The sequence below is a fragment of the Parasteatoda tepidariorum genome, chromosome 1 (genome assembly GCF_982258835.1).
Source record: "Parasteatoda tepidariorum strain Cologne lab strain chromosome 1, Ptep-v5.0, whole genome shotgun sequence".
Taxonomy (NCBI): domain Eukaryota; kingdom Metazoa; phylum Arthropoda; class Arachnida; order Araneae; family Theridiidae; genus Parasteatoda; species Parasteatoda tepidariorum.
In genome coordinates, this window is record NC_141755.1 from 132,856,859 (window position 1) to 132,877,281 (window position 20,423).

General features: G+C 28.4%; 1 pseudogene across 1 annotated transcript in view; it reads left to right on the top strand.

The window, feature by feature from the left end:
• The first annotated feature begins 6,528 nt into the window (after window positions 1-6,528).
• Window positions 6,529-20,423, top strand: part of LOC147816994 (voltage-dependent calcium channel subunit alpha-2/delta-3-like) — a 46,866-nt pseudogene continuing 32,971 nt past the window's right edge. The window contains exons 1-7 of the transcript XR_015429776.1: window positions 6,529-7,390; window positions 9,765-9,966; window positions 12,167-12,297; window positions 13,078-13,141; window positions 14,666-14,816; window positions 16,803-16,877; window positions 17,914-18,003. The product of XR_015429776.1 is annotated as a voltage-dependent calcium channel subunit alpha-2/delta-3-like (transcript). The remainder of the gene's footprint in view (window positions 7,391-9,764; window positions 9,967-12,166; window positions 12,298-13,077; window positions 13,142-14,665; window positions 14,817-16,802; window positions 16,878-17,913; window positions 18,004-20,423) is intronic.

Below are 20,423 nucleotides of genomic sequence, written 5' to 3' on the forward strand. Positions count from 1 at the left end.
CTTAGCGGAGGTTTCGTGATCTAGGCAGACATCATGTAAATGGCCCACTTGAATTCAACCGAGGCACTTTTATTCATGTAGGTTATATGAATGAGGTCTTAAAGCTCTTGGAATTCGCAACTTTCCTCCGACCGTCATTCACAGCTTGAAAACAGTATTGATGAACTATTGGGCTCAAGTGCTACAGATTCTTCAACCATTTTAATTCTACTATGAAATCACTTTATTAGCCTGTACAATAAGGACCATATCCCCCCTATTAATCAATTTCTTGTTTAATTATGTAAGCATTATTCCATATCTTATGACTTATAGTGAATGTAGCTTAACTACCACTACAAATATTAAATACCAATTCACTAGTATATAAGACATGTTAACTTGATTCCACCAGAGGTACCTTTTGATAGATGAAGGTTGACAGAGTCTTAAGATTAAATCCCTTCAATGGTGACCCAGACGTGATAAAAACATGCCAATATCGATGGTTGATTTTATAGTGGTAGTTACGCCACAAACGTTGCACACAATCATGATTGTGTATTATAACTGTTATATCATTTTTTTGTATTATTATAACCTATGCTCATGCCAAATTTCATTAAAATTGGTCAAGTCTGCCAATTTTATTAAAACTTATCTGGAAGATGGTATGTGAACAAATTTGAAAATTGGATGCTAGCAAGTAACGTGCTCCATGGGTCAGCATGCATGGTGCGAAACACACCTGACATCGCTAGCAGATATCCTACTAAATCTGATCTAAAACGTTGATTCAACATGATAATAAAAACATGCCCTCAAGGTGCTACGTTAACACGCCATGCACAACCACGTAATTAGACATAATCATGTGATTAGTTACAAGTACTCAACATCGGTGTAACTCCAGACATTTACACAAAAAGTGAAATTAACAATTCTGTGTCCTGAGTATTAACTATTGAAGTCATATTTGCTACACTGCAATTACCCCTCCACATATTTTAAGGAACAAAGAATTTATCAAAAAGACGTTACAATAATTGCAATATTTCTCTTTCTTTTATGCAGCATAAAAACCTTTTTTTTCCTTGGAATAACTCCAAAAACCATTCAAATGGTCCCAAAATTAACAATATGTATGAATTCGGCACCACAAAATACCACCATTTCCTTTGAGGGTTTCTTTTTACAATTAAATAATAATCCTTATAAAAATGGATTTAAAATATCAATCATTTTCATCACTAATTTATTTAAAAACATAACAGAATAATCATTTAATTCAGTGAAAATTAAAAATCAGGATTATATACAAAAGTATTATAATTATTAGTAAATGAACAATTAAATACAATCTGTAGATTTAATGTTACTTCCGCCAATAAACAAAATTTACTATAAAAATTCCAACATATGTGTTTCAAAAAGAAGAAGAAAACTTTCAACCACTTCATGTCAATTTATTAATCTGCCTCCAGCTAATATTTTCCATTTACTTCAAATAATGTCGAATGCTGCACACCAATTAAAATGGTAAACTCAATTAGGCAAATTCGCTCATTTTCTAAATTGGCATTAATTTTTTTGCAATTATGAAGTAAGTTATTCACTATTAAGTTTTCTTTTTTTTTTCTTCTTTATTTTTACTGTATCAACAACACTCGTTAAATTTAATTTTGCTGTTTTTTAAATCAGTTGAAGCATTTTGCTACTACGTCCAATCTAATTATTTTCTTTTCATTATCAAGATTTAAAAATTTGGTATTTGAAAATTAAGATTGATTAGTTGTTGTTAAATTTTTTTTTTTTAAATTCCTCTGAAAAAATTTTCGTTTGCTTTTTATTTCGTATTACATTATATACATTTTTAATTTATATTATGTTATAAACATTTTTATTTCATATTACATATATATTGATATTCTAGAAAGTTTTATTACTGAGATTAGTCAGTAGACCAATTTATATTGTAAACAGTAAAAGTCAATAACAATACAAAAAGCATTTTTTTTATAAGCTTAGACATAAAAATAGATAGGAAATAATAACCACCACTTAAATAATGCTGCTACTCAATGTGAATTATCTAATAGTATTTGTAACCAAACTTATTTAAATAATGGCATTATTGCTAATGATTTGATTCGACTTCAGAATGAATATTCGTACACTGTGATACCGTTGCAGTCTAGAACCGGTGGAATGAGTATCGGGACGGCTCTGTAGTTACCCAAGCGCTACCTTTGCTTTGCAACTCGGTAAACCAACAATAAAATAAATCTAAAATAGCACAGAAGTAGGCAACCGGAAAATTTCCATCATCAATACTTACTCAAATTAAACATTTGTATAAATTTGTATTAGAAATCTGTTTTTATTTGTTCTCATTTGAATTGCTTCAGATCGATCAAACTTTGAAATTGCTTCAGATATAGTATATAGTATGAGCAAAAGTAATGGTACTTGCTAAGGATAATACTAAGAGCATTTATGAAAATGTTCTGATCAAAAAAAAAAAAAAAAACATTATAAGAATGTGTTCTAGTGGTCCTTCTAATTTTTTATTTTTGCGTCAATGCTAAATAATTAACGTTAACTAAGTTATAAATTTGACATAAGATGTATTTTTGAAGATGCATTCATTTTTTATAGTTAAGATTAAGAATTTCCATAGTTGAAAGTTATAAAAAAAATATATTCTATGAAATCTGCACAATTTTTTCTGTTGGGACATTCAAAATTTGACTCCAATGATATTAACTGTACTCTTCACCTGGAAAGCATATTCTTAATTAGTTGTGCCTTATGCTAACCAAGACATTTTCTGCATAAGTTTTAATCTTTCTTAAATATTTACCTATACCAGAAAAAAAATATTTTCAACCCTATTTATTAAACATCAAGAATATTTTAAATCATGAAGACATGAATTTATGTTACATTTAGGGGATTCTGTAATCTATGTCTTAACTATTTTTTTTTAAATCGTTTTAAAAAAAGTATAAGTTAATATTTAATCTTAGAAAAATATAATAATCTTATGAATCACTGTTTAGGAAAACCAAACAAAAACATCAAAACCTGCTTGCAGGAGAAAGCTGTGAAACTTAAAGCAATTACCAGAAAATGTTTTCATCTAGTAATCAAACTGTTTTATATGTTCTTCCTTATGAGTGATTTATCAAATTTTGATAATATTTTTTTTTCTTTGCTTAAATATAAACTTGAGACCCATAATGTATATGCATTTACTTACTTTTGATTAAGATTCCAAAAGTATATACTGGAGGCTGTGCTTATTTAGTGTCTCTAATAATTACTAAATCCTCTAAGAGTTAAATAAAGCAAAATTATTCAAAAATATTTCTGTGGTGCTGTTCTTTTCCATTGAATGACAAAGGGAATTTATTTAAAACAACAACTAATTATTAAGATTGTTAAATTTTACAATACATCCCTTTTTGTGTTATTTAAATATTCATTCTCTCAGAAATTTAATGACTTAGGTGCTACAGTAGATGCTACAAAAATGATTGAAGAAATGCGAGTGGACGTTCAGAACGTCTTATCTTGGAAAAAACTAGCAGTAACTATTTAATATATTTTATAGCACTCCTTTCCTTTATTTCCAAAGCTATATTTGACTACAAACGGGACGGAACTTATGTCGGATTTTTATCATCATATTTTATGCTCTTAATGGAAAAAAGTTTAGAGGAATACTTAATTACTTACCTTTTATTAATTTACATGGATTTCCTTTTTTATTAAAAGAGAAAATTGGAAAAAGTATAATTTTTGAAATTTATTTCGATTATAAAAAATTAAATAATCATTCATTTCTATACCTACATCATCATAACTCGACAGCGGATTATATGCACTAAAAAACGGACAAAATATGCACTAAAAAACTTGAATATATGCTCTCAAAACTAGAAATATGCATTTAAAATAGAAATTAAAAGTTCAACTTATTTAAATACTTCTACCAACAAGTTTTCCAACAAACACAGCTAAAACATTTTTTTGTTAAAAGGAAGAAAATCAAAATATTTCTTACTTGAATCTACACATTTCTGAAGAAAAAGCCTAAAACTGAAGTATGATAAATGAGAGAAGAAAAATCATCGCATTTTCGGGAAAGATTTTATTAAACTGAATAATTTTTGTTGCAATACACTACTAAGTGTTTTTCCAAATTTTCAAGGGTGAATTGATGTCGTCGGTCATTTAAGATCATTTTGAAAGTAGAAAATGACCTCTCCACGTCAACCGATGTTATTGGACAAAACTTGTACAATTCCAGTGCTATTCAGTGCTTGTACAAAAATTTCCAGTGCTGCTGCAGATTTGACCATATACGGAGCGGCATCACTGACAAAAATCAAAACATCTTCAGAACCATCTCTATCAGGCCATAATAATCTGATAGAATCATTGACAAACCATGCTATGGTTGAATGATTGACTTTTTCAAGGGCTTTGCTTGCTAGAAGATGTGGTCGAGTAGGAATATTATCCATTTTTCCACAAATAAAATGAGCAATATAGCGACCGCACTTATCTGTCGTCTCATCGACTTCAATCCATATAGGGCCATCTCCAATATCTCGTCGAATATCATCCAGTTCTTCATTATATATCGGTTGAAGGTAGTTCTTTCTTAAAGTCGATTAATCGGGAATGATCTAATTGGTACAATATTTTTTTTAAAAACTGTCTTAAGTTTGGATTATTTAACTTTTTTAAAGGAATATTGCTGCTTACTAAGGCTTTGCATAAATCACTAGAAAAATCACTTTCCTTTTTAGCTGCTTGAACAGGAATAGTTAATAAACTTTGAACAAATCCTTTTGTATTCTGCTTTCTCTTCGCGGAGTGAGCATTAGTCTTTATATGTTGATCGATTTGGTACTTTTTTTCACAGGAAATGTGTTTTTGACAAATCACACAAAATACTATTTCCCCATCGGTCGTAAAGTCCTTCCCATAGTCCGAAATCCATGTCTTCATTAAATTTGATTTAGTCGACTTAATTTTTGGCATATTATAAAATTCAGCAGTCAGAAATCACGTTCGAAGCTTCACTAACTACGTATTCAACTGATGGATGTCGAAACTGTCTATCTATCGGATGGACTATCGAAATATGTTAGAATAGCAGCTCTCTCCGAAAATGTATTCACTCCACCTTTTAACTAATCAATCACAGGAAAGGGAGGTCATTTTCTACCTACCACAGAAGCCTTATTTTTCCCACACAGATTGACAATTATTTATTCCAGGAAAAGACATCCCTTCATAGAATATCTGACCATCCCTTTCTGAGGTTTCTATGACGAATGTCTGTTTGGGTGGGCCCTTTGTACCCCCTTCCTGACACACACCTCATTTCTACATCTTTTTCATGTGATTGCAATCACCCCCAGCAACATCAATCCAGCTGACCCTTTCAGGTGATAAAGAATGACAAAACAAAATTTAAAGCGTTCCTTATGCTAACATAAAAAGAATAGTGATATGGTTTTATGAGGGAAAAGCCATAAAATGCTGAAAATATGCAGTTATAAGAGCAAATATACCTTTTTATGCATTTATATGCACAAAAAGCAAAAAGTGCTAAAATATGCAATTGCATATCCATGTATGCAATTGCATATCCATGTATGCAATTGCATATTATCCGCTGTCTAATCATAACTTTTGAAGCAAACCTACTTATGTCTGAAAAATTGGTTTTGACCTTACATGAGTGGGATTGTTATGTTATGGAAATCTGTGTTTGCAAATAGCAAGTTAATATAAATATGGCTTTATTTGTAAAAAAAAAAATTAATTATTTGGGAACAGTGAACTAGTGAAATACTTAAAGAATGTGTGCATGTTAATGCAATTGAAGGGAACATATTTTACTCTATGAATTCTCATAGTACTTCAGTGTTATGTACTTCATTGTTGTCTCTAATCCTTTTCTGAATTTCATCAAGTTGTTGACATTTAAAAAGTTGATAACAGTCAAAAGATCTGATGTTATGATCTTTCTTGTAAGTTCAATTTAGTTTTCTAAACCATCATAAATATAAGTGAAAATTAAGTTCTCTAGCAAAGTTCATGACACCCGGTGGCTGAGTGGTAGCGCTTCGCACTCCCGCACCACAGGCCCTGGGTTCGATCCTCAGTCCGGGCAACTCAGTTGACTCAGACTTGCATCCCTTCAGTGGGTCGATAAATGAGTACCAAGCATGCTTGGGAACTAAAAACTGGGGGTTCCGCGTTTGGCTGACAGCCTGACCGGAACATCTGCTCCTGCACCCCAGAGCCCAAAGTCAAGAAAGCTGAGGTAGTCCTTGGCCCTCTATGGGCTGTCGCGCCACTGAGATTAGCAAAGTTTATTGCCTGAAATAGTGACTGCATTTCAAACATTGCTAGTAGTCACTCTATTCGGAAGAAAAAAATGACTAATTAACTACAAAAAAAAATTTAGTTTTTCTGACCACTGATTTTGTTTTATTTATATATGTTTACAGTTTAGAGAATTACAATTATTTTTCACTTGTATTTAATATGTACTTAGATCATTAAGAATAAATTTGTGTAAAATTTGGAGTATTTTACTTTCTTATGAAAATTTAACACTTTAAAGGAAAAGTGAGCTATTATAATTCTATCAATCCTGAAAAGATATTATGTCCATTATTTTAGTTACATGAAAGAGAAAGTTCTATTTATATTAAATTAGTACAATATTAAATTGGCTATTTCAAATAGCTTAGACGATAATATAAAAGTTTTATAAAAAATTTACAAGTTTGTAATTTTCTAATATAATATTTATTATTGCTGTACATCATTCAACTTTCCTATTTAAACCTTTCCAATTGACGTAGTAAAACCTTGATTATCGAAATTGCCAATTAATTTGTAGTTTATAACATTTTACTAAGTGTACAATCTCTGATTTATTATGAAGGTGCTATACCTGAAGCTAATAATAAAAAGAGTCATAAGTATAATTAAATATTGCTTTTTAATACTAAATCACCATTCATATTGTTATGCTTTATAAATTGTAGATGTTAGATGATTTGAACATTGTAATTTATATGAATAATGATTACTGATTAAGCATTGGAACAGTAATTTATGAGTGGAAATCAGAATATAGCTAAAAATAATGGTTGAGTCTTTAGCAAACTTTTCAAGTAGGTTTGGTAGCAAGTCAAGAAATGTCTGGAATAATTCGGGTACTACTGTTCTTTTATTTCTTGCAGAAAAAAAATTAAACCTAAAATGTATGTATTCATATTTTATGCCTTATGTGGATTTTTTTTCCCTTTCTCAGCGAATTGCAGAAGTGGCAGAACATGCAGCTGCTGGATATCAATTTGATGAAAATATTAAAGTTAGTAATAATTACATTTTTCATTATTGTTCCATGATTATTTCGAATGTTTATTAGGCTTCTTTCTTGTTTTAAACTTAAGCACATTATTATAAATTCATTGAAAAATTTATTAAAAAAAAAACATGTTAAGAAGTTAGTGTTCACTAACTTTAAATAAAATAAAAACTGATTATAAAGTTTAAATGTTAATTTTCTGCTGACTTATCATTATTTTATCTCCTATATACTTTTAAATGACCAATTTAAATTTATTAAAAAAATTTGAACTTCCTTTTATGGCATTTTAAGCATTAAAACTACTAAGTATTTTTTTTATCATTTTAAAAGCTTTTAAAGAAATTAGAATGATTTTACATTTAAAAAAATTTATTTAATTGAAATTAAAAAAAGTATTTTCTGAATCTAAAAACTTTTTTTAAAAAAAGAAAATAATGATCTTCTCAAGTTTATTTCCCCAGTCACTTTGGTTTTAGATTCTTGGGTTAGGCGACTTTGTATCTTGTTTCAAACTTAAGCACATTATTATAAATTCTTTGAAAAATTTATGAAAAAAAAAACATGTTAAGAAGTTATTGTTCACTAACTTTTAAATAAAATAAAAACTGATTTAAACTTTTATGAAGTTTAAATGTTAATTTTCAGCTGACTTACCATTATTTTATCTCCTATATACTTTAAAATGACCTATTTAAATTTATTACAAATTTTTAAAATCTCCCTTTTATGGCATTTTAAGCATTAAAACTGCTAAGTATTTTTTTTTTTTAATTTTTTTTTTTATCATTTTAAAAGCTTTTGGAGAAATTAGAATGATTTTACTTTTAAAAAAAATATTTAATTGAAATTAAAAAAGTATTTTCTGAATCTTAAAAACTTCTTCTTAAAAAAGGAGGTGATGATTTTCTCAAGTTTATTTCCCCAGTCTCTTTGGTTTTAGATTCTTGGATTAGGCTTCTTTGTATCTTGTTTCAAACTTAAGCACATTATTATAAATTCTTTGAAAAATTTATGAAAAAAAACATGTTAAGAAGTTAGTGTTCACTAACTTTAAATAAAATAAAAACTGATTATAAAGTTTAAATGTTAATTTTCAGCTGACTTACCATTATTTTATCTCCTATATACTTTAAAAAGACCAACTTAAATTTATTAAAAAATTTTAAACTCCCTTTTATGGCATTTTAAGCATTAAAACTGCTAAGTATTTTTTTTTTTTTTATCATTTTGAAAGCTTTTAGAAAAATTAGAATGATTTTACGTTAAAAAAATATATATATATTTAATTGAAATTAAAAAAGTATTTTCTGAATCTAAAAACTTTTTTTAAAAAAAGAAAATAATGATCTTCTTAAGTTTATTTCCCTATTCACTTTGGTTTTAGATTCAATAAATATTTCTTGAAAGTAAGGAGAAAAGTTAATTCAGCTGGTATTAATTTGACACCTTAGGGCAAATAAAAACAAAGCTTCAGCAAATATGCTAAAAATAAAATTAAAAAAAAACATAAGCTGAGTGGGCTAATATTTTTATCTTGAAAGGATTTAAAGATTAGATCGGAAATGCCTAAAGGCATTGGTAGAAAATTGATGGTACTTTTTATATTAAAGTCCTTGTGTATTTATTATGTAATTAAAATATCGGTTATAAGGAGCTTAATTTTTATACCATGCACATTTGGAACAAAAATGTTAAATAAAAAATATTTCTTGCATTGTCATATGTATGTATTATGATGCTTATGGATATTTTAATAGATAAATCTTTATTTGTGCTTCCTGAAATGAAAAAGCTTCTTTGTTTTATTTTAAAACATTTATTGTATGTTTCTTAAATGTTTCTATCTCTTTTTATTTTCATTAATATTATTTAAGCATTGTTATTCTACATTTAAAAAAAGTGTTGCTTTATTTAACATTAAATTCTATTTAAGGATGATATTTATCAAGCATATATCTCTTTTAACAAACTTTTATTTCAACTTAGGAATGTCTCTGTTTCGCAGTTAAAAAAAAATAATATCCCTCCTATCTTTTATCGGCCTTTGCAAAGCTTGTTCTCTAAATGTTTTGAGATTTACAAGTTAATTTTTAGCAGCTGATTTACGTGTTTGAGGGAATTTTGAGTTAAGGTTTTTTTGTTTTTTTAATTTGACTTTATTTACCTGATATTTTTACTTTATTTTCCTGTTAACATATGTGATTAGTTTGATAAAATTTAAGAAGAAAAAAAGAAATCAAATTCGAGAGCTAAACACAGCATTTATGAAGGGTTCAAATATTGTTTTTCCACACATTCTGTTTAATGATGCTTTCTTAAGTTTGTTAAATAAAAAACAAACCATATACAATAAAATAAATTTTTGTCATTTCAGCATGAATATTATAATGCTCGAATGGAAGAGAAAGAGGTTGAAGTAGAAAATAATGAAATTGATTCTAATGAAATAGTAACTAAAAGAAAGCCCAAAAAGAGTATTAGAGATCTAGATATGAAACCGCACAGAAATTTTGCTAATGCTCCTGTAAATTTTAAACATAGCTCTGTTCATGTACCTACAAATGTTTATGATAAAGGTAATATAAACATAAAATAAATGTTGTTGCATTAAAGAAGCTTACATTAACTTGCATTAAAGAAGTAAACATCATTAATAATAATTTTTATTTCTTAGATATAAACAGATTTTACTGCCTGTCCACCATTGGAAGACTATTTATTTTCAAACAACTTTTGTGACTGGAATGTCATTTTGCTAAACCTCATTGGCGCAAAGCTTTCTTCCAGCTTACTATCATTTCTTTTATCTTCCTTTGGTTTTAGTTTTTACTAAGGATGTAATTAACGGATATGGGAGAATTTCGATCCTTTTGCGTAATATTCGGTTGGCATTGCCAAATATTCGGCAAAGTATTATCTAGAAATTTATTTTTCAATAAAATGTTTTTGTTTTTTTTTGGAAGAGGAAGGTTAATTTGAATAGATTTAATAAAGAATATCTGAAATCGAATTTTTTACTAAACATTATTTAAAGATATTTTTACGCATATTTGTAAGTTCAAGTTAAGTTAATTAGTTAGTATAGGTTCTGAAAGACATATGGAAAAACGAAATGTGAAGAATCGCAACTTGATTACTTTATACTGAACCATGAGCTTTGTAATGCTGATTTGTTTTTTTTAATTTATTTGTTTACATTCAGGCAAATCAGTTTTGCCGTGTTTTAAAAATTTTGTGTCTTAAAAATTGAGAACTTTTTCTTAATTTTTCATTTTTGTCTTTTTTTTTCTGTATTAAGTCTAGCAGAGCATTTTAACAGTGCATTTCCAATAGACTTAATTCTTTAATTGTCACTTTTTTCCTGTACAATAAGACAGATAACCAATGACATGGAAAACTATTATTCTCAACGTTAAAGTTATATTTCTGAATTAAGAAGAAAAAACATTTCTGCTTCTCTTTTGCTAACTTTCATTTTTATCGTCGTTTTTATTATTACAGCATTTTTTAAAGAGCATCTCTAATGAACGTTATTCTTTTATGGTCACTTTTTTGTAAAAAAGTTGAATTGAGATTTTTAGTATTAAATCTTTCATTTAAAAATTAGAAAAATTCTTGTTTTGACTTCTATCTAGCTTTTTCAAAAATATTTTTGTTTTTATTATGGCACACGACAATTAAGAGTATTTCTATTAATCTTTTAAACTTCATTTTTTCTTGAAAATAAGTTAATTGGAAAACTGAGATGCTTAGCTTTAAAATTTTCTTTCAAAAAGTCATCGATTTTTCTTTGAGAAATCATCGAATTTTATTTTTTCGGTTTTGCTTTTTTCTATAACCTTTTTTTATATGGGCGTTTTTATGATAACCACTACTTTAATTAAACGTCTTTTGACTTTCAATTAGCTTATTCTTGTTATAGTAAAGACTGTTGTCATATTGTATTTATTTACTAATTGAACTTACTCAAAAAATTTTGCTACCAATTGTAATGGTATGTTACTGGTACTTTTGAATTTAAAATCTTTTAAACTAAGCTACCTGTACTCTACTATAATTTAACTTTCAATAATCTTCAAATAGTGGTAGAGAGATTACTTTTGTCATAATTCGTTAATAATTAAACTTACTTGAAAACTTCTACCTCCAATTAAAGTGGTACTTTATTGGTATTTATAAATTAAAAAATAAAAAACTTTTAAACTTCCTTTAAAATTATTTATTCATACCATGATTTAACTTTCATCTGTCTTCTTAGGTACAACGGGCTGTATATTTCTGCCTTATTTTCTTTATGCCCTAATTAAATTTTCACAAAATCTTTTTCTACTAATTTACTACCTAAGGAATAAAAAATTATAACCAAGTTTTTATTAAAACCTGATTAACTTAGGAAACTGTTTTGTCCTATGACTCTATAATAAATTGTAAATGTAAAAAAATACTTTATTATTTCTTTTGTTATAATCTGCAAATTTCCACTTTCACTTAGTTATCTTCAAATGGTTGGACTTGAATAGCCATAAATATTAGGCATAATAAAATGTTACTTCTTGATTAGTTTGTAATTTTTATTTTATTAAACAAAATCATCTCTTTTTTTTAAGCTGTGTATTTTTCAATTTATTTGATTTTTGAAGAATGTTTTAACTATTTTTAAAGCTTCTCAAAAGCTCCTTCTTTTGGAATTTTTTATTTATCTATTTTATTCATAGTAGTTAGAACTATTTTTTTTTTTTAGTGGATATTTTGTTACATTGCTATTTTCATATTTAGATCCCAAGGTTCTCAACTCCATAAATGGTCAGAATATCTCACTCCTGCATTTCGAAATAATCTTGCCGTTGATCCATTCCTTAATTGGCAATATTTTGGGAGTAATACTGGTTTTTTATGCACATTTCCTGGTAAGGAAAAATTTATGGTCATTTTTTTAATAAATAAGACTTCTTCTTGTTGGGGGAAAAAATATGTAATGTTAACTTTTAGCCAGTTAGGTTTCTGAAAATATGATTTAAAACCTAGCAATAAACTTAGACTTTACAATAAGTATTGTGTGTAAAGCAAAACAATTCCCTTCTCTTATTGGTATTAATTTTTTTTTTCATGTGTGTGTATATGTGATTAAAAAGTAAATTTCCCCTAAAATTGTCCCTAAATATTTTACTACTATCATATTATATTGATTTTGCATTAAAAAAATAGCTGCAATTAGCTATTGTTGATTAAATAAATGCTGAAACTGCAACTGTCATCAATTCTGAAGACCGTGACAAATTATTTTGTTGGATACTTTTTTTTAAGTGCAGAAGCATTTAACTATAGTTATAATTGATGTATTCCTAGTTTAGAAATGGAAATAGTAAACTAGTAAAATTGACCATATTAGTCTCTGATAACTTATATCTAATAATGTCACTTCATGTTTTTTAAATTATCTAATTTTTTTGTGTTTCTTTTATACAAATTATTTTAAATTAATAATACTCAAATGTAATTAATAAGTGCTTTATATTAGTTAACTAGTTTTTGAGTAATACTGTTTCAATTTATCTTTATTTCAGATCCAATCTCTGCAATATAAAAAATTAAAAAAATCATAAATTTTTCCATTTTGTTAGGCAATTAATTATTGTTACTATTTTTAAGCTATCTTCAGTTTCAAAATTTTTTCTTCATTTTTACAGCCACTACTTGGGTGAAAGAAGGCAGGGAAAAGCCAGACATTTATGATTGCCGAACTCGCTCTTGGTGAGATTTAAAATTTTGATGAGAAATCTAAATATGTATTTTTACAGGGTAGAGGTCTTAATTTTAATAAGTGGTGACAAAAATTAAATAATGTCACTTAATAATGGTGTTACTTTATTTAATTATTCTCATAGCATCATTATAAGTTATTTTACATTTCCCATGTTTCAACCTTTAGTATTATGCTTCATGGATGGGACATAGTCATCATTCCTTCCATGAAGCATATTAGTATAGCACTATATATGAATATTAATATAGGGCAATACCATCCTTTATATCTTTGCAGTCTTCAGATGTATAAAACTTTCACCTAGTTTAATAAAATCAAGCAGTTCTACTAATATTTACTAACCTTTAGAAATGTAATTTTTTTTTAAAAAAAGAATTAAAACATGGCTTTTACAGTTTTTACATATCGTAACGTCTGGTTTTTGTTTTTTTTTTTTTTTTAAACTTATGAAAGATACTATAGATTGGAGTAAATATAAATGATACTAAGAATTGATTTAACAAAAATTACTCAAACTGCTTTTTTTCTAAACTGAGCTGTATGGTTTTAAAATCCTCAAATCTGATATTTGTATATCGTGAAATTACCCTATTGCAACTAACTATGAGAGAAATGCATTAGTTCGTGAAAAAAATGAAAAGGTTTACAAAACTGTAGCTTGTAATAAGGTATTCGTCGACCACAATTTTCTATTTTTTTTATGAAACTGATATATATATATATGTATAATTGGAAGAAACCTAATATTTCATGTATAACTATTTAGATTGCAGATCAAAATGTGTAAAATTTAGGAAGTTTTCCTCAAATGCATTAGCAATTCCTCAAATGCAACACACATGCAAATGTAGCTTACAGGGAGTGCCAACTTAAATTTTTCAGTTTTAGTTTGCAACTGACTTAATATCAGTTTGATTCACATTTAACGTATGTTATCTGTCTTTGTTTTAAAGATTAAGTTTCTTTACCTTCACGCAGATCTCTTTATTGCTTTTCGCTATTTAAAAGTTCTTTAAATAAGTAAGATAGTGTTAATTAAACATATTTTGTGCATTTATATAAATGTGTGTATATATATAAATTTTGTTTGTGAATCAGCCTCTCACACTGCCTTTTTTTATGCTATTGTATTGATATATTTTGTTTTTGTTATATTAATGTAATATTAGAAAGCACTAGGTTTGCAGCTATAATTGTTTGAGCTTATTACTAGATTATATATTTTTATTGTTAAATTTAAATTTACTTTTTTAATTTTCAATAATTTTTACTTTTTTTAATTTACCATAGTTTTTTCTTTTTTTCCTTAAAATTCTCCCTTTTTTTGTTTGTTTCCTGTTTTTAACCTACATTATGGGTTCTGTGTACTTGCAGCTTATGCACAGTTAATAAAATCTTAATTTTTCTTTCAAACTTTCTCTTTTCTTTTATTTGTCTCTTATGTATATATATATATATATTCAAGTTAACTGTATCCTCTGTTTTCTGATATATTTACTTTGTATTTTCAGGTATGTAAAAGCTGCAGTCTCAGCAAAAGACATAGTTATACTTGTTGATAGTAGTGGATCTATGACAGGAATTAGAAAAGAAATAGCAAGGAATGCTGTAACTGATATTCTTTTAACATTAACAGAAGATGATTTTGTCACTATTCTTGGTGTAAGACAACTTTGTATATTAATTAGAATTATTAAAAAGTTTATTTCTAGATTTCATTTAATCTTTGTTAATAACTTTTAATCCAAAAATGTACTAATGATAAGTAATGGATCATCTAGAATAATTACTGTGACTAAAAATATATAAAGATTCCAAAAATGCTTTATAAGTTTTTGCTCATTTGTCTAAATTTATTTTTATCATTTTCTGCGATATTTGAAACATTTATTCTATTATCATAAATGTCTATTATGCTTTAAAAAATACACTGCTGGACAATTGCTAAGGACGGATCACAAATTGCAATGTAGCATAACATTAAGCGAGACATGAGGCCTAGTACGATAAAATATAGTTGCCACACTGTTCAACATTAGAATAAAGAATATTCATTGTTCTGGAAAGTACAAAAGCTATGAAACATCTGAAAGAAATTTTTTTTTCATTTGATGCTGCGTACGCAAAAATGGAACATTGCAATTAAATGTCATCAGGCAACTTGAAGAAAGGTGTCAATACGGGATATGTCCACCGTGTAGTGTGATGCAACATTCTACACGTTGTATCAGACTTTGCACAACATTATCCAGCAGCTGTTGAGGCAATCTATCTCATTTCTCTGTCAGTGCACGGATGAGGGTGTTCTTGTTTGTCGGAGGATAGTTTCGACCAGCAAATTGCCTCCCCAAAGCATCCCAAACATTTTCAAAGGGGGTTAGGTCTGGAGAACGTGATGGCCATACGAGGCGTTGAATACCCTCGCTGTCTAGACAATCCTGAACAGCGAGTGTTCAATGACATGGTGTGTTGTCGTCCATAAAAACAAATTTATAACCGACAGCACCACGGAGAAGACGAACATGAGGAAGTAGAACTTCATCAATGTATCTTTGGCCCGTCATAGTCCCATTCGCAACCACATGTAGGCGCGTCCAGCCATTGATCATGATGCCGGCCCACACCATGATACTACATGTCGGATATCGGTCCCTTTCCTGGATATTTTCTGGACGATAACCAGTACCACTCCCGCGCCAGATCAGTTGGCGACTACAATCTGATGACAGACTGAACCTACTCTCATCTGAGAATAGTACGCATGCCCAGTCCTGTTCAGTCCAATTGTGATGCTCACGACACCATTGCTAACGGACAGTATGGTACTGTCTGGTCAGTGGGACACACACAACAGGTCTGCGGGTGTATAGTTCTCCTCCCCTCAAACGTCTGGCAACAGTTTTTCGGGAGATCTGCTTTCCTGTGGCAGCAAGAAACTGATTTGCCACCTGCTGAGCTGTGGTGCGCATGTTCCTTTTTGCTGATAGGGCGATGTATCTGTCATCTGCAGGCGTCGTACTTCTAACACGACCTCCCCCGTGCCACCTACTACACATTCCAGTAGTTTTAAATGATTTCCACAGCCGTGAAACAACGCTGTGAGCGATGTCGAACTCCCTGACAACATCTGTTATTTTTCGCCCTTCTTAGATATTTCCAATAATTCGGCCATGCTTAAAATCATCTCAGTGATATCGAGAAGACATGCCGAAAATTTCAAGTTCGCCAACTGAATCTTTCCTGTAAAACTTTGACTTGAATCAACAACTCTCCACACGCGTCAAAACCTTTAAAGCTCTTATCAGCGCTATCACGTGATGAACAGACGTGGAAAAAAAATTTGCATACGCATACCTCTTCTTACTATATCCCACACTTATTCTAATTTACCACATTTTGCTTCCTTTCATTTTGTGGTTGCTATGGATGATAGTGTTATCCGTCCTTAGCAATTGTCCAGCAGTGTAAGTGCTTGTTACTTATGTTGTCAATTTTAAACTTGTCTACTATTTTCTGTTATTGCTATCGGTTCATAAATTTATCTGTATTGTTTAAATTATTTTCATTATGCAAACTAGAAAATTAAGAAAAATAAGAATTGTTCCTAAAGTTTTGATTATAATGAATGATAACTATGTTCATCCCTAGTTTTCGGAAGAAGTCACTCCTGTTGTTCCTTGCTTTGAAAATGCTTTGGTCCAAGCAAATGAAGAAAATGTACGAGTATGAGAGCTAAATTGTTTACATGAAATTTATTTGTACATTTCAATTATAAATTTGTCTTTTTTTTAATGAATAATGTTTTGAAACTGTTTGTATGTTTTTTAACTGTTCACATTTTATGTATTTATCATTTCATTAGTCAATTTTTTAGCACGTCAAAAAAAAGTTTTTGTTTTAGCAGAAGTTTTTATAAATTTCTGTTTCATGAAAGATATTTGGATCTATCTTTCATTAAAATTCAATGTATAATGTAATTTTTATTCCACAGCTTATTCATTTATCTGATTTAACTTATTTCAAATCTTTATACACAATTAAATAAATAAAATGCGGTGTTTGATATGTGAATTTAAAATCAAAATTTCAAACCAAATATTCAGACAGCATTTCTAACTAAAACACCTCTATATTCTCTACTTTTTTTCTCTATTTAACATATTTTCTATTGTACAATTCAATCAGTTGTATAATTTAGCATATTGTTACCTTATATTTATAAATTATCCTATTTTAACTAAAACTATCCTGTCTATGAAGATAGTCTTAGCTGTCTGTGTAAGATAAGATAGTAGTAATTTGCTGTTAATTAATTGGATGGCTGGGACTTCTCAACTAAACTAGAATTCACATCTCAATCTTAGTTGAATATTTTTTGGGATTGTGATTGCTTTGAAATTCTTGATCATTTGAGTGCTCAACTGTTCAATTTCTTCATTTAAGAATGTTATGAAGAAGAATTTTTTTAAATTAAATTCATTACAATAAGCCATGTGTCACTTTTTTGAAGAACAAAAATTTAGTCTTAAATTTTTCTTTCAAATTGGTTTTCTCTTAATGCATGTTATGTCATGAAGTTAAACAATATTTATGTATTTATTTTTTGTGATACATACCATAATTTTAAATATCATACTTTTTAGGAATTTATGAAGCATATGAAAAAAATGGAGACAGCAAATATAGCAAATTTTACATTGAGCTGTATGTATTTATTTTTTGTGATACAAACCATAATTTTAAATATCATACTTTTTAGGAATTTATGAAGCATATGAAAAAAATGGAGACAGCAAATATAGCAAATTTTACATTGAGCTTGATAACAGCCTTTGAAGTTCTCTAAAAAGTAAGTTTCATATGTTTTAAAATTAAATAATATTATCATTTGCTTGCTGAAATTATCATTGAAACTAATATTTTGTGCAGTGATTGATTTGTAATTTTTTTTTCCCTCTGAAAACAGATATAAACATGAAATATCTGTTTTCAATGGTTGTGAATCTATCAATTCTATAATGAATAAGTGATAAAATATTTCAATTTTATAATACTGTGATATAATAAGTGATATTTTTTCTAAAACTTTTAGCATATTTTCTGTGTGTTTTCTTCTGATCAGAACAATAAATATGTAACTCATATTACTTTTACAAAAACCTCTAAAAAGTTTGATGGAAATTTATGAAAATTGATATTTTAAAAATTAGTGTATCTTTTAGCCTCAATAGTATTATTTCACTCTCTGTTTTATCTTTTTTGTCCATTTAATTCTCCTTGTTTTAACCTAACAGCCTAACATTCTCTGTTCACAAATATATATGACTAAAATTTCATCTATCCCTTTTAACTGTCAATTCTAAACTCCAATCAACATAAGACATAGTTTAATTCCTATCAAACTAGTTTCTCACTGCTAGAAATCGTGAAATTAATGCCATGCAGAATAGTGTATCATGAGAAACTTTATTCTCAAATTTACAGGGTGATAAACAGTTGTCCCTGTGGTTTTAAATTTATCAACAAAAAAAAAAATTTATCTCTAAAAATATTACTTATATAATCTATTATATATAATTCTCTTACGTGGCTCCCAAATTTTGGCTGTATTTCTTTTCCGCCGGTGGCAACGTTTGCTTTGTTTTGTTTACGTTTTGAAAACACCAAAGCATTCTGCCTTTTAATGATGTGTTTCGGATCTAATATATATAATTCTCTTACGTGGCTCCCAAATTTTGGCTGAAGTACTTTGTACAACTAAATAAGGTTCTTTTCACAACACTTAAATATTTACTTTATTTTCTTCATATATCAGTCGGCAAAGAATTCTGTTAGGTTAAAAAACATTTTGCTAAAAAAATAACGAATTCTAAAAGAAATAAATATAAACCAGTTAAAAAATAAAAATGCTGTTCCCAGTCATAGAATTTTTTGAAAGTTAACTTAGCAACATAAATCAAAATGACATAGAAGCGCAACTAGATCAAAATTATGATACCTGAGCACTTGACGTAACAAATCCTTCAATTATATAAGTGTTGTATCGCCAAATGCCCAAATTAACAATTGTGTTTTTAAAGAAATTCTATAAAAAGTTTTAAATAAACAACCTACTTCTACAACTGCTTCTTGAAGAACTTGGCTCATTGATTAAAAATATTGTTTTAATTTTGCAATACTAACTTTACTTCTACTTTCATTATTGCTATGGCCCTCTTTCATTACATTTTACAACTTCATGCTAAATTTGAGGACTTAAAAGTTGTTTTGTGGTTGAATACTGACGTTTAGAAATGTATACATAAAAAAGTAATATTTAGAGGTTAAGAGTTGCCTCAGAAAAATTTGAATTGTGAAAAATTGAATTGTATTGCTGACATCAAAACTAAAAGTATTGTGTTTCAACTTAACAATACTACCTTAATTTATACTTTAGAATTGCCTCGGAGAAATTTGAATTGTTAGAAATGACTTAAACAAAAGTTTTATTTTTACTGACAAATACTATATTATAATTTTAACTTTTTCTATGACTATACTCATTTTCTTATTCTTTTCTTTGTTTTTTATAAATTTTATATTTTTGTGATAAAATAAAAAACTTATAGTTGTTCTGCTTCTGAACACTGATGAAAACACAAAATGATGGGCTTCATCAACAATCAAAAATATCTACATTTATTTCACAAATTCTATATTAATAGGGTGGCGCCCTTCAGAGAATTAAAAATACAGAATTATCTTCATCAAAGCCGATGCTTTACATCCGGCGTTCAGTGGCAGACTACTATTTCATATTGTTTTACAACACATGGCTTTAGCCCTCTGGTGGGAATGACTTTGAAACAAAACTTACAACAGTTACTTTTCTCAACAACTGAAATTTAGAATAGTGTGATTAAGAAAAATATGTGAACTGCTAGGATTTTTAAAATAATATTGAAATGTACAGGTTTAGAATTTTCTACAGTGAAAAGTTTTCGAAACTTCAGTATTAAAAAAAGTATGCAAAAGCTAGACGTTAAGAACGTATCCAATGAGCGAGCATTGGATTGCGAAGCAATCCGAAATGAACTACAAAAGCAGTTCCGGGGGTTGGCGAGCGCGAGCGAGCAGGGGGCGAAGCCACCTAGTCATAAATATAAGACAAATTTTAGTCATCTAATTTAAAAATAATAATAATAAGTCATTTATGAAGTGCAATGCTTAAGTTTCTTGGAATTGTTATGAAAACCTCAATCTAACAATTATAGTTTTCAAATATATTCC